The 13,319-nt window shown below is 47.2% G+C and overlaps 1 protein-coding gene and 1 pseudogene across 3 annotated transcripts in view; both read left to right on the top strand.

The window, feature by feature from the left end:
* LMTK2 (lemur tyrosine kinase 2) overlaps positions 1 to 13,319 on the top strand; it is a 168,642-nt gene that overhangs the window by 64,648 nt on the left and 90,675 nt on the right. The window lies entirely within an intron of this gene.
* Positions 8,191 to 8,507, top strand: LOC130829197 (cytochrome c-like; annotated as a pseudogene).

Genomic DNA, 13,319 nt, shown 5'->3' with positions numbered 1-13,319 from the left:
TAATAAATCCCACGAATTTGGTGGCTTCAAGCAACAGAAATGGAGTCTCTTATTCTGGAGGCCAGAGTCCACAATGAAGGTGTCATCGGGGCCGTGTCCCGTCCCAAGGCTGCAGGGGAGGATCCTTCCGGCCCCATCCAGCTTCTGGTGGCCCCAGGTGCAGCCTGTGGCCGCATCACCCCAGTCCCTGCCTCCTTCATGTGACCTGCTCCCATGCGTGTCTCTGTCCTGACACCGGTCATTGGAGTTAGGGCCCGCCCTAATCCACCGTGATTTCAGCCAGAGATGCTCAAGTAATGACATCTACAAAGACCCGATTTCCAAATCAGGTCATACTCTGAGGTTCCAGGTGGATGTGAATTTGGGGGGGACACCACTGACCTCACGCCAGCAAGCAAGGGGGAGGCACAGGGGGCTGCTGCCAACCCCAGGTGAGACGTGGTGGGGCCCGGACGTGGGCACCGGGAGCTGGAGGGCCGCGGTCAGGCCGGGCTGCGCACACCGCAGGCGCCCCTTGTTCGCACCGATGGGCCGTGTTGGGCACACAGGCCAGGCCTTGCCCCCAACACCTACCCCTCACCCACCCTGGGCGGGAGCCAGGCCATCCCAGCGCCACGGCCACCTTCTCCCGATCCCCAGCCTGGCGCCGTTTGGGGCTCCCCTGCTTTCTCCCCTGCATCTTGCGGGGGTTCTCCTGGGCGCAGAAGTTTCTGAGAAAGCAGGGTTAGTCCCTGGCTCCTGCCCTTCCCCTGCAGCTCTCAGGTGAACATTCTTCTTCAGGAACAGAGGCTAGGAGCCTTGGTCTCTGAGCCAAGGGCTACAGAGAAGAATGTCGCTGGGTTCCCTCAGCAGCACCGGGCTAGGCTTGTTTTTCAGGTTTGGGTCAATGGAGGGTTTTTGTTTTCTACAGAAACGAAACCCAGGGCTCTGGATCTTGTCCTGCTAGGAGAGATTGGGCATCGCTGGCCAATGGGCCCAGGTGTTCTCAGCATGCCCCTCCCCCCACACCCGGAGCCCAGGCCCTCCTAGGAATGGGGTGGGACCAGTCCAGGAGGGAATGCTCCACCCGAGGGAAGCCCAGCTCCCACGCCAGGCGCCTCTTGTGGCGAGCATTAGGGCTGGCAGTGGGTAGGGGCCAAGTGCAGGAGGTCTCAGGGTGAAGATGAGGCATTGAGAGGTCACGGGAGGGGTACAGAGGGGAGTGGGCAGGGCCAGGAGGAGGGGCACGTCCCCAGTGGTCCCCTGGATTGGATGTTCGTGCCACCACTTAGCCCACAAATAACGTGCGTCCTGCCAGGACTTGCCAGAGCTAAGTGCAGAGCCCTGGGACTCTGCCCAGAGTTGACGCTCAGAGCCCAAATTCTGGGACGCAGACAATTGACAGTAATTGACCTGCTCCCCATGCCACCTCGCCCTTCTGTGACACTCACTGCCCTGGGAGGGGACAGGTGTAGTACTGCCCGTGCCTTCCGTTGAGACTCAACACAAACCGACAACGGGTAGACCACAGATGACAACAGAACTCTGACCACCACCTCTGCAGCCACCGGCCCCAGGCAGCTGAGACTCACTCCGTCAACTACCACCCTTCTGACTCTTTGTCCCCACTTCTAACTTAGGACCAAACGGAGCAAGCCACACAGCTCCCTTGCAGTCACAAAGGATGACCGGCTGCAGCATTCCCAGGCCTCCTATCAGGGCAGACCTGCAGCCTCTCCTTTCTTCCACTGTAAAGGATGAGGAGGAATCTCCTCGCCTCTTGGTTGTTATCCTGGTGGTTGCACCTCTTCCACGTGGCCCATGAAAGTTTTTTTTTCCTTCCTCTTTTTATGAAGATGAAATTCACATAACATGAAATTAACTAATATTTTAAAGTGAATGATTCAGTGGCATTTAGTACATTCACAATGTTGTGCAAACACCACCTCAATCTCATTTCAAAACATTTTCCTCGTTCCCGAAGGCCCACCCGTCCCCTCCTCCCAGCCCCTGGGGCTTGGTGGGCCAAGTTTATATGATGCCAATCAGATTATTTTTAACACTCCCCTTCTATATAAGCAAAATTGTTTTCAGTAATAATTATGGACAGACAATCATTTTCTCGACTTGCTCCTCAGTTTTCAAGCTATCAACAATTTAGGAAAGAATTCATTTCTATTTTTAAAGATATGATCCAAAATCGGTAAACTATTTCACATGTGAACTAAATGTTACACTTAATAAAAACATCACACCTCTCAATTCGCACTTCGTTTCACGGTTTTAAATTTTAAACCCAAATGCAAATCCCCAAGTGGTCATGTGAGAGGACAGAAGTAAAGAAACTCAAGTTCTGGGTCTGGTCTACAATCTCTGTCCCTGGAAGATGAAGAAACACCACAGGGGTGAGAGACATAAACAAGTCGGTTCTAACAGCACTAAACTGTTATGAAATGGTCTGTGCTTGGCGGGGTCAGCTGCCTAACTGGGAGCTCTCTGGGTTAACTTCCACATAGAATGCAATGCTTAGAAATAAAGATATGCAAGTTTGAGTTTACATCTATGTTATTAAAACCCAACAGTAACTGCAGCAAATTGCACGAAACTTCAACCAACCATAATGCTCTTTTTTCTGAAGACAAGTGTTCTATCATGGACATTGCTGAGAGTTGCCGGCACAAAGTGATCATGAAAAGCAAATGAATGTTGGGTCAAACTTATTATCGTTATTAAATCTTCAACAGATAATGCACCTCCTTCTTGCCTGCAGTTGGGGCGGATGGTCTGCTCCCCCTGCACTGCCCTTCGTTTGCCACTGGCTGGGGGCTCCTGGGAGAAAGACTGGAAGCAGCCCCCCCAGCCCCTCCCTGGACGTGGGGAGGGAGCCTGCAGCCCTGGGGGTTGTTGGTTGTCTCCGTGTGAATCAAGGAGAGCCTATACTTTGCAAAAGAAAGGGAAGAGACAGAAAAAATCCAACACTGAAGCAGGCAGGAATCACTTCTGAGTATACACACAGACCAACAATGGCCAGACCATATAGTAAAATAGAACTCTGACCTCCAACCTCTGCAGCAACCAGCCCAGAGCCATCAGGACTTGATCCCTGGCTGCCAGCTTCTTGTGGTCACTAAACTTACTGTGGTGTTCATTTCATGATGTACGTAAGTCAAATCATCCTGTGTACACCTTAAACTTAGTGCTGTATGTCAATTATATCTCGATTAAACTGGAAGAAAAAGTACACTAAATGCGGTGTGGGATCCTGGATTGGCCCCAGGAACAGAAAAAGGACATCAGTGGAAAGACTGGTGAAATGTGAATAAAGCCTATATTCCGGAGGTCAGGCTGATACCACGTGGCCCCAAGCCCCGACTCTAAATGACATTGTTAGACTGACTGGCATGGCCCAAGGCCCCCAGGTAAATGAAGACACTCTTATCAGCAGGACATTCCAAGGCTCACAGGTCACCTCCCAGGAGCTGAGGGCAAGGCCAGACCTCTCTGTGGGCAGGGTCAGTCCTTTACTGCACGCAGACTATTTAGCTAAAAGCTATCTTTAGAGGATTTTAAATCACCAGTGCCTTTCAGGGAAGCCAAGTAGGGTCCAGGAGAGGCAGGTCTGAAGAGCCCAAGTTGAGTTCCCCAGAAACATTGGGGGACCACATGCGTGGTCCTTCATCATCCTTCCTTGAACTTACCCATAACGGCCCCCTGGGCATCTCGATTAGGGGACCTTCCCAAACAAAAATGTTTTGTGGTTAATTTAAAAACAAAAGGAAGGAATTTAGGGGGAAGAGGGGGTCTCATCCCTACGCCCAAGTGTTTGATACAATGGCAAGTGCAGAAGTGAATGCTGGCACCTGCCCCTGGTTAATTGTGGGTCTTGTCTCCAAGGGGTGGAAGTTCATTTTTGCTATAAGTAGGTGAAAACTCTGCTGCGATCATGTAACTTCTGTGCTCACCCCAAAAGGCAGGGCTGAGCCTCCAGCCCTTCGGAACTCAAGCCCACAGCCCTGCCAGCATCTCCACGGAGGGAGGCCACAACCTGCTCTTAGCTCAGGTGCCTGGGGCTCAGAGCTTGTATCTGAGGGTCTGAAACTGTCTGGGTGTTTAGAAAGTCCTAGGAGTTCTTGCAATTGTGATATTCACCATTTCTTTTATTTATTTGTTTATTTTTATTTTTATTTTTTAATTTCTTGGCTGTGTTGGGTCTTTGTTGCTGCGCTCAGGCTTTCTCTAGTTGTGGTGAGTGGGGGCTACTCTTAGTTGCTGTGCAGGGGCTTCAGTAGTTGTGATGCACGGGCTTAGTTGCTCCACAGCCTGTGGGATCTTCCCAGACCAGGAATCAAACCCATGTCCCCTGCAATGGCAGGTAGATTCTTAACCACTGCGCCACCAGGGAAGTCCCTCACCATTTCTTAAATTTATTTAATTTATTTTATTTATTTATTGGCTGCATTGGGTCTTCGTTGCTGCACACCGGCTTTCTCTAGTTGCTGCAAGCGAGGCTACTCTTCATTGCAGTGTGTGGGCTCCTCATTGCCATGGCTTCTCTTGTTGTGGAGCACGGGCTCTAGGTGCGTGGGCTTCAGTAGTTGCGGCACATGGGCTCAACAGTTGTGGCTCACGGGCTTTAGAGCACAGGCTCAACAGTTGTGGCTCACGGGCTTTAGAGCACAGGCTCAATAGTTGTGGTGCACGGGCTTAGTTGCTCCGTGGCATGTGGAATCTTCCCAGGGCAGGGCTCGAACCCATGTCCCCAGCATTGGCAGGCGGATTCTTTACCACTGCGCCACCAAGGAAGTCCCCTCACCGTTTCTTGAACACCGTTACATGAATACAATTCATACCTTTTTGCATTTAGTCTTCGAAATAATTCTAAGAGCTAGGTCCCTGTTTATAGATGAGGAAACTGAGGTTCAGAGAAGTAAAGCAAGAGACCCAAAGTCACACAGCTAGAGGCAGCAGAGCAGGGTTTGCATTGAATGAAGTTGGGGGTAGTTGAAATTCCCTGAAACCCAGATTTTAATCACCAGCATTTCTCTCATTGTAGATGCATAATGGTGTCTTCACTCAGACTTTAAGGTAGAAAACCGTGCACCCAAGTGGAGGGCTCTGCAGGCTAGCCGAGGAATTTTCCTAAAACCTGTGAGCCATCCGCAGGTGGCATCCGCACTCCAGCTCAAAACTGTTTCAGACGTTAATAGAAAATCAGAAAGAGAAAAACAAATGCCGTATATTAACACATGTATGTGGAATCTAGAAAAGTAGTACAGATAGACCTATTTCCAAGGCAGGAATAGAGATGTAGAGGTAGAGAACGGACAGTGGGGAGGGTGGGATGAATTGGGAAATTAGGTTTGACATAAATACCATGTGTAACATAGATCGCCAGTGGGAACCTGCTGCATGGCACAGGGAGCTCTGCTCGGTGCTCTGTGATGACCTAGATGGGTGGCATGAGGGGAGGGAGGTGGGAGGGCGGTCCAAGAGGGAGGGGATATATGTAGACATATAGCTGATTCACTTTGTTGTACAGCAGAAACGAACACAACATTGTAAAGCAATTATACTCCAATTTAAAAAAATTAATAGAAAATGTGAGGTATAGTAAGGCTAGCAGATCGGGAGAGGATTGCCACCAAAAAAAAAATTGGTCTCACGGTTCCCAAGAGGAGGGGGCACACCATGCCCTGCAGGGTCACGGGGGAAGCGCCAGGGTCGGTCAGGGGGCAGAGGGAGGGAGGCGCTGGGGGCAAGACGCTTTATTGTGGTTTCAGCAGGAAGGAACCAGCAAGGCAGGGTGAGCAGGCTTAGGAGCGGCTGGCTTGGACCATTTCAGCAGGCTCTGTGGCAGAGGGGCTGACCCTCAACGGGACTCTGTGGTCTGTTTCTCTACGCAGAACCTTCGGTGGCATCGGGTATTTGGAGATGTGAGGGGTTGTTTATTTCTGGTGATGGTGGTATTGTGCATGTTGTCTTAAACATGTTTTTCTTTTGGAGATGCGTCACAAGACATTTGTGAATGAGGAGGCAGGATGTTTGGAATTTGCTGCGTAATAATATGGGCAGGGCAAGGAGCAGGTGGAGGTGAGAGCAGGTTGGCCTTGAGTTGCAGGTGTGCTAAAGCTGGTGACGCGTGTGTGTGTGGGAGGAGGCGCTCTACTTACACTCCATCACCTATGTTTGTATGTTTGAAGTATCCCCAGCAAAAAGTTAAGTGGAAAAACCCTTCAACGATCCCTAATAGTGACTGGACAGAGTCCAAACCCTGGACCTGGCAACTCCTCACCCCGTGACACAGCCTCTGCTCTCCCCTCCCCCACCTCCTCTGGGCCCTCACACATGCCCTGCAGCACGCCCCGCACCAGCCTCTAACACCTGCCCCTGGTCTTCCCCGTACAGAGAACGCTGCTCTGTCCTCGAGACGCACCCCAGAAGTACACTCGTCCCCTGTGCTGGATACCCCCAGGCTGGCGAGGTGCCTCCAGGGCTCTCTGTGTATTTACCTCCTTTACAGCCCCAATCAGTATTTCTTTGTTTTTTTTTTTTTGTAAGATTTATTTATTTTTATTTTTGGCTGCATTGGGTCTTCGTTGCACTGTGCGGGCTTTCTCTAGTTGTGGAACCGGGGGCCACTCTGTTGCAGTGCGAGGGCTTCTCACTGCAGTAGCTTCTCTTGTTGCAGAGCACGGGCTCTCGGTGTGTGGGCTTCAGTAGTTGCAGCATGTGGGTTCAGTAGTTGTGGCTCACAGGCTCTAGAGTGCAGGCTCAGTAGTTATGGCACACGGGCTTAGTTGCTCCAAGGCATGTGGGATCTTCCCAAACCAGGGATCAAACCTGTGTTCCTTGCACTGGCAGGCGGATTCTTAACCACTGCGCCACCAGGGAAGTCCCCACATTGTATTTGTTGCACCTGTTTCCTTATCGCTCTCAGGCATTCATTCAATCAATCAGCCAATCAATATTTCTTGAGCGTTTTTAGTGAGAATTGAATCCAGCCGTTGGGGATACAGCGGGAATTGTGTCCGTTTAACCCAGCCCAGGACCTGCCTTGTTACAACCCAGGTGATGGAATAGAAGGGCTCAGATGGGGAACATACAATCCACCTGGGGCTCTCTCCACGGCTCATAGACATCCGATCAGCGGGAATAAAAAGGCAAACGATGGGCATCGTGTGCCTGTGAGTGAATGAGTTCAGAGGTCTGTGTTCAGAGTGTCCCAACATCCTTTCAAACGAGTCAACGACCACACGTCAGGCCTCACTGTGACTTGAGGGAAAGTCGTCTTTTAAGAGTCTTTGAACAGGGTCCGCTGCCCCCTCCTCTGTGCAGCTCTGGCTGAGAAGTAGGACTCCCAGGCAGCAGCCGATCTTGAAGTAATAAAGGAGAATTCCACAGACGCCACATCAAGCCCTAGTGATATGGGACATAAACCTTTGACTACTGCCTGTCTCAAACGCTTTACAACCCCAGACCTATTTTTTTTAAATGAGAAACTCAAGTGAATTTCAGGGGAAAAAATACCTACACGTCATTAAACCCCACAATCTCTCTGAATCATCTTTTGGTCTTTCTTGAGGGCCTTGGGTTTGTACACAGTTGTAATCAGTAGGTACTGATATTTTAGGTTGTGGTTTTCTTCTTTTTCTTAGTCTGGTTTTTACTGCAGAGACTCTGTGTGGTGTGGTTGGTTAGCTTAAAGACTGCACAGCCAGCTGCCTGGATGTGAATCCCAGCTTGCTCTGTGACTCTGGGCAAGTTACTTAATCTCTCTGTGCCTCTGTTTCCTCATCTGTAAAGTCAAGTTGGTAATCGTACCTACCTCGTTGGGTTGATGGGATGATTAAATGAGATAGTACGTGCGCATGGGGCTGGGCCATGGCTAAAGCAGATGGGCAGCTACAGAAGCTGCTCCCCGACCCCCCCATGCAATTGAGGACCGTGTTCTGTGGGTTACATCTAGGGAGGCTTTCTCCAGTCCTCTCATCTCTCTTCATCTCTGTCCTCGCCACCTAGCCCATCACTTCCGGCTTGAATGACTGCAGTGTTCTCTCTCCTGACTGGTCTCTCTTCTTTACTCCGTCCTGATAGCTTTTCAAGATAGTGATTTTGTTTCCTTCGGATAAATACCCAGAAGTGGAGAGAGCAGGACGTTCGATTTGCGAGTGGCACCCACTTAGTCGTGCACCCAGAAAGAAGGATTTGAAAATGGGTGATGTTGAGAAGGGCAAGAGGATTTTTGTTCAGAAGCGTGCCCAGTGCCATACTGTGGAAAAGGGAGGCAAGCACGAGACTGGGCCAAATCTCCATGGTCTGTTTGGGCGAAAGACAGGTCAGGCTCCTGGATTCTCTTACACAGATGCCAGCAAGAACAAAGGTGTCACCTGGGGAGAGGAGACGTGATGGAGTATTTGGAGAATCCCAAGAAGTACATCCCTGGAACAAAAATGGTATTCTCTGGCATTAAGAAGAAGAGAGAAAGGGCAGACTTGATAGCTTATTTCAAACAAGCTACTAATGAGTAATAGTTGGCCACTGCCTTATTTATTACGAAACAAATGTCTCATGACTTTTTATGTGTACCATATTTAAATTGATCTCATACACTAGAATTCAGATCATGAATGGCTGATGTAATATTTCTGTCCTGATTTAAATAAGATTGGCTTGTGGCTAAATGAATATGGTCAGCTTTTTGAATTTTGGTAGCAATTCCAGTTCAACAAGTGCTATCACTGTTTTCCCCTTCTAAAGAGATGATTAAACTTAAATAAGAAATGTTAAACTTTTCAGGGAGATGGTGAATGCCTTCTCAAACCCTATAGGAGATTGGTTTTATATTTAGATTTCTATAACTGGTGATATTAATATATTTAAATATTGAGAAGATCCCTTCACTGTCTTATAGAACAGAGCAAGATTCACCTATCTTTCAGGTTGTGTTCATTTGCCTTTTAAGGCAAGGGCTGAAGATATGATGACAATGTCCACTTTATCTTTTTGGTCTTAACTATGCCAATTTAATTAAAATTCTCTAAAATATTTCTTTAGGAATACTTTAGTATATCTTCACTGAGTAACGGGCATTTTAGTTTGGTTTCTATGTAGCATCAAATAAAGAATATTTAGCACTTCTCACATTTTGTAGATGATCTTTAAGATCAAATGCTTTTAAATTTCACCATGACAAGATATGTTAAGAAACTTTGCTCATGAATTCTTTACAATGTCTGACTAAGTTATACCTCAGGATTGTCTTTTAAATAGGTATTCAGAAACACAACTGTAGAACTACTGTATATGTGTGATTGGTAATGGTGCTTTTGCCAGCTCAGAAGGGTTAAAGTAGAGGAGCTATATCATTAGCAGATTTGTAAATTATCTGATCATAAGGTGGGAGAATTAACAACAAATTCACAGAAAAAACAAAAAACAAAAAAAAAACCCCAGAAGTGGGATTGTTGGATCATATGGAAGTTCTCTTTTTAACTTTTTGAGGAACCTCCATACTGTTTTCCATAGTGGCTGCACCAATTTACATTCCCACCAACAGAACACAGAGTTCCCTTTTCTCAACACTTATCTCTTGTCTTTTTGAGGACAGCCCTCCTAACAGATGTGAGATGATATCTCATGGTGGCTTGGCTTTGCATTTTCCTGATGATTAGCAATACTGAGCACATTTTCATGTACCTGTTGGCCACCTGTGTGTCGTCTTTGAAAAATGTCTGTTTTGTTCCTCTGCCCACTCTTTAATTGGATTAATTGTTTGTTTTGCTTTTTAGTTGTGTGAGTTCTGTATATATTTTGGGTATAAGCCCTTTATCAGATAAATGATTTGCAAATATTTTCTTCCATTCCAAAGGTTGCCTCTTCATTTTGTTGATAGTTTCCTTTACTGTGCAGAAGTTTTTTGGTTTGATATAGGTCAGTGTTCTTCATAAAGACCCCAATATTTGTCCACCCTCCCCCTCCCCTTGCATATTCAGTCCCCCACCTGCAGGTCTCTGAGATGAACCTTTTCTCAGAGATACTGAAAAACGCACGTGGGGAAAATTTCAAGTGACAGCCCTGGTACATTTGGTAGACTGTCAGAATCTTCTGCCTCTTGTAAGGATGTGTCACTCAAAAGATGCTGATGCTAAGAGAAAATAGAGGGCTTCCTAGGTGGTGCAGTGGTTAAGAATCCGCCTGCCAATGCAGGGGAAATGGGTTCGATCCCTGCTCCAGGAAGATCCCACGTGCCATGGAACAACGAAGCCTGTGAGCCACAACTATTGAGCCCATGTGTCACAACTACTGAAGACCTGGCACCTAGAGCCGTGCTCTGCAACAAGAGAAGCCACTGCAATGAGGAGGCTGTGCACCACAACAAAGAGTAGCCCCCGCTCACCGCAACTAGAGAAAACCCGTGTGCAGCAATGAAGACCCAACACAGCCAATAAATAAATAAATAAATAAATTTATTAAAAAAAAAAAGAGAGAGAGAGAATAGAGGGACTTCCCTGGTGGTCCAGTGGTTAAGACTTTTCCTTTCAACGCAGGAGGTGTGAGTTCAATCCCTGGTTGGGAAGCTAAGGTTCCCACATGCCTTGTGGCCAAAAAAAACCAAAAACGTAAAACAGAAGCAATATTGTAATGAATTCAATAAAGACTTTAAAAATGGTCCACATCAAAAAAAAAGAGAGAAAAGAATCAAAAAAAAATGAGAGCATGGAACTCCACGGGAGCTGTGTTGGTGCTGTCCCGTATGCAGCCTTTAGCCACATGTGACTATTTACGAGTACATTTAAATGTAAAATTCAGTTCCTTAGTATGGCAATTCCTCAGGAAATTAAACAGAATTACCGTATGACCCAGCAATTCCACTTCTGGGTAGAAGCCCAAAAGAAGTGAAAGCAGGGACTTGAATAGATATTTGCTCACCCATATTCATAGCAGTATTAATCACAACCAAAAGGTAGAAGCAACCCGTGTCCATCAATGGGTGAGAAGATGGACAGAATGTCATCTGTCCGTACAGTGGAGTATTAGCCTTAAAAAGGAAGGAAATTCTGACACCTGCTACAGCATGGATGAACCTTGAGTACATTACGCTCAGTGAAAGAGCTGGTTACAAAAGGACAAATACTGTATGATTCCATTTAGGTGAGGTACCTGGAATGGTCGGCTTTATAGAGACAGAAAGTAGAATGGCATTTGCCAGGGGCTGGGGGATGGGTATGGAGACATTGTTTAGCGGGGACAGAGTTTCAGTTTGGAAAGATGAAAAGCTCCTGGAGATGGATGGTGGTGATGGTTGTACAACAACATGAATGTACTTAATGCCACCGAAAGATACACTTAAAAATGATTAAATGGTTAAAGTGGTAAATTAGAAATGGTAACTGTTTGATGTGATAAATTTTATGTGATGTATATTTTGCCACAATTAAAAAAAATCAGTTTCTCAGTAACACCAGCCACATTTCAAGTGCCCAGCACATAGCCAGTGGCTACCATATTGTAGCACAAAGATAGAGAACCTTTCTGTCATCTTGTAAAGACCTATTGGCCAGCCCTGCTGCCAGGATGTCATTAAGGAGGAGCTGGGCACCGTGGACCCCAGTGGTTCTCCTTATTGATCTCATCACCATGGATGAAGCATGATCACAAAGGAAGCCTGATGCTGGGGGGGGGGGGTGCCCTCTTGGGTTTTCCTCTCATCCTCCTGGATGGTTTGAGCGTGAACCAAAATTGATCACATAAGCAGAGCCCTCAGCCCTGTGCTCACAAAAGAGATGTGTGATCTCATTCACCTTTAGAGAGACTGTAGTAAGTCCATCTCCCTCCATGTGGCTTCAACCTTATTTTCCCTCATCGTGGAGTCTTTGCAGCCTTGAAATTTGCCCTCACAATGTACACTGGGGTTCCTTGAGGACAGAGGCTGCATCTCACCTATTTTTTTTTTTAACATCCTGTAGCCCCTATTACAAAGTCTGGCACAGATTAGCCATTGATAAATTTTATTTTTAATTTTATCTTTTTTAAAAAAATTATTTATTTATTGGCTGCATTGGGTCTTCATTGCACACAGGCTTTCTCTAGTTGCAGTGAGCGGGGGCTACTCTCTGCTGTGGTGCGCGGGCTTCTCATTTTGGTGGCCCCTCTTGTTGCAAACCACGGGCTCTAGGCTCACAGGCTTCAGTAGTTGTGGCACATGGGCTCAATAGTTGTGGCTTACGGGCTCAGTTGCTCTGCGGCATGTGGGATCTTCCCGGACCAGGGCTCGAACCCATGTCCCCTGCATTGGCAGGTGGACTCCCAACCACTGCGCCACCAGGGAAGCCCTATTTTTAATTTTAAAAACCTGTGTCTGTGCCAGGATTCCTGCCACAAAGGCTGAGATGGCTCACACAAGGAAACCATGCAGTACAATTATCACAACTCGGGAAGAAGGAGTCAGGGCCAATTAAATGGGGAAAAAAGTGACAACTAGGAACAAAAGAAGTCAGAAGGAAAGTCAAAGGCTGACGTGGTTGCCCTACACAAGCCTCTTATGTGGCTCAGAGCTTCCTGGCAGGCAAAGTAAAAAGGGAAACAGTGTCAGTCACATCCTTATTGTTAGGGACACCAGATGTCTCCCCTTTACTGTATCAAACCTACTCTCAGCCCTTCTCCAGGCCATTCTCTGTCCCAGGAAGTGGAGCTGTATGGACCACACCAGCAGGTCCCTGTGCCTTCCAGCTTCTATCTGGGTTCCCTCCATGCAGAGCTCTGGCATGAGATCAGAGGAGAGGGGAGCGTGAGGTTGGGCTAGTCATCCCCCCATCCACCCCCAGCTCCTCATCCTTCAAGGTCAAGTTGCCTTGAGCTGTCCTCCTAACTGAAGGTCATCCCTCCCTCCTTAGCTCTGTCCCCTCCTGGGCTCTGGTAACCCCTTCCCTACTCCTTCCAGCCAGGGGTGATAACAGCTTGACTGCTGTTGTCCACACCTTTGTAAAAAGCTCTGTTGTAAATAAACCCTCCTAAAATGATCCTATTTTGAGTGTGCCATCTGGACCCTGATGGGACCTTGACTGATAAAATATCCATGTATCAAACATTCAATGACATTCTTTTAACATTACCTTATATACCAATGGGGCAATGGAGAAGATGCTGAACAGCGAGTAAAAGTTTTTTTTTTTAGTTGAAATATGATCCATGCACCATAAAATCCACTCATTTAAAAGGGAATTTTAGTGATTTCCAGTGTCATTAACAAAGTTGTCCAACCATCACCAGTATCGAATTCCACAATGCCGGGAATTTAAGTTTCCAAGAGTTTTCCTTGAAAGATAGCTGTGACAAACTTT

This window comes from Hippopotamus amphibius, chromosome 9 (genome assembly GCF_030028045.1).
Source record: "Hippopotamus amphibius kiboko isolate mHipAmp2 chromosome 9, mHipAmp2.hap2, whole genome shotgun sequence".
Classification (NCBI taxonomy): Eukaryota; Metazoa; Chordata; class Mammalia; order Artiodactyla; family Hippopotamidae; genus Hippopotamus; species Hippopotamus amphibius.
This window is presented reverse-complemented; position numbering and strand designations above follow the sequence as displayed.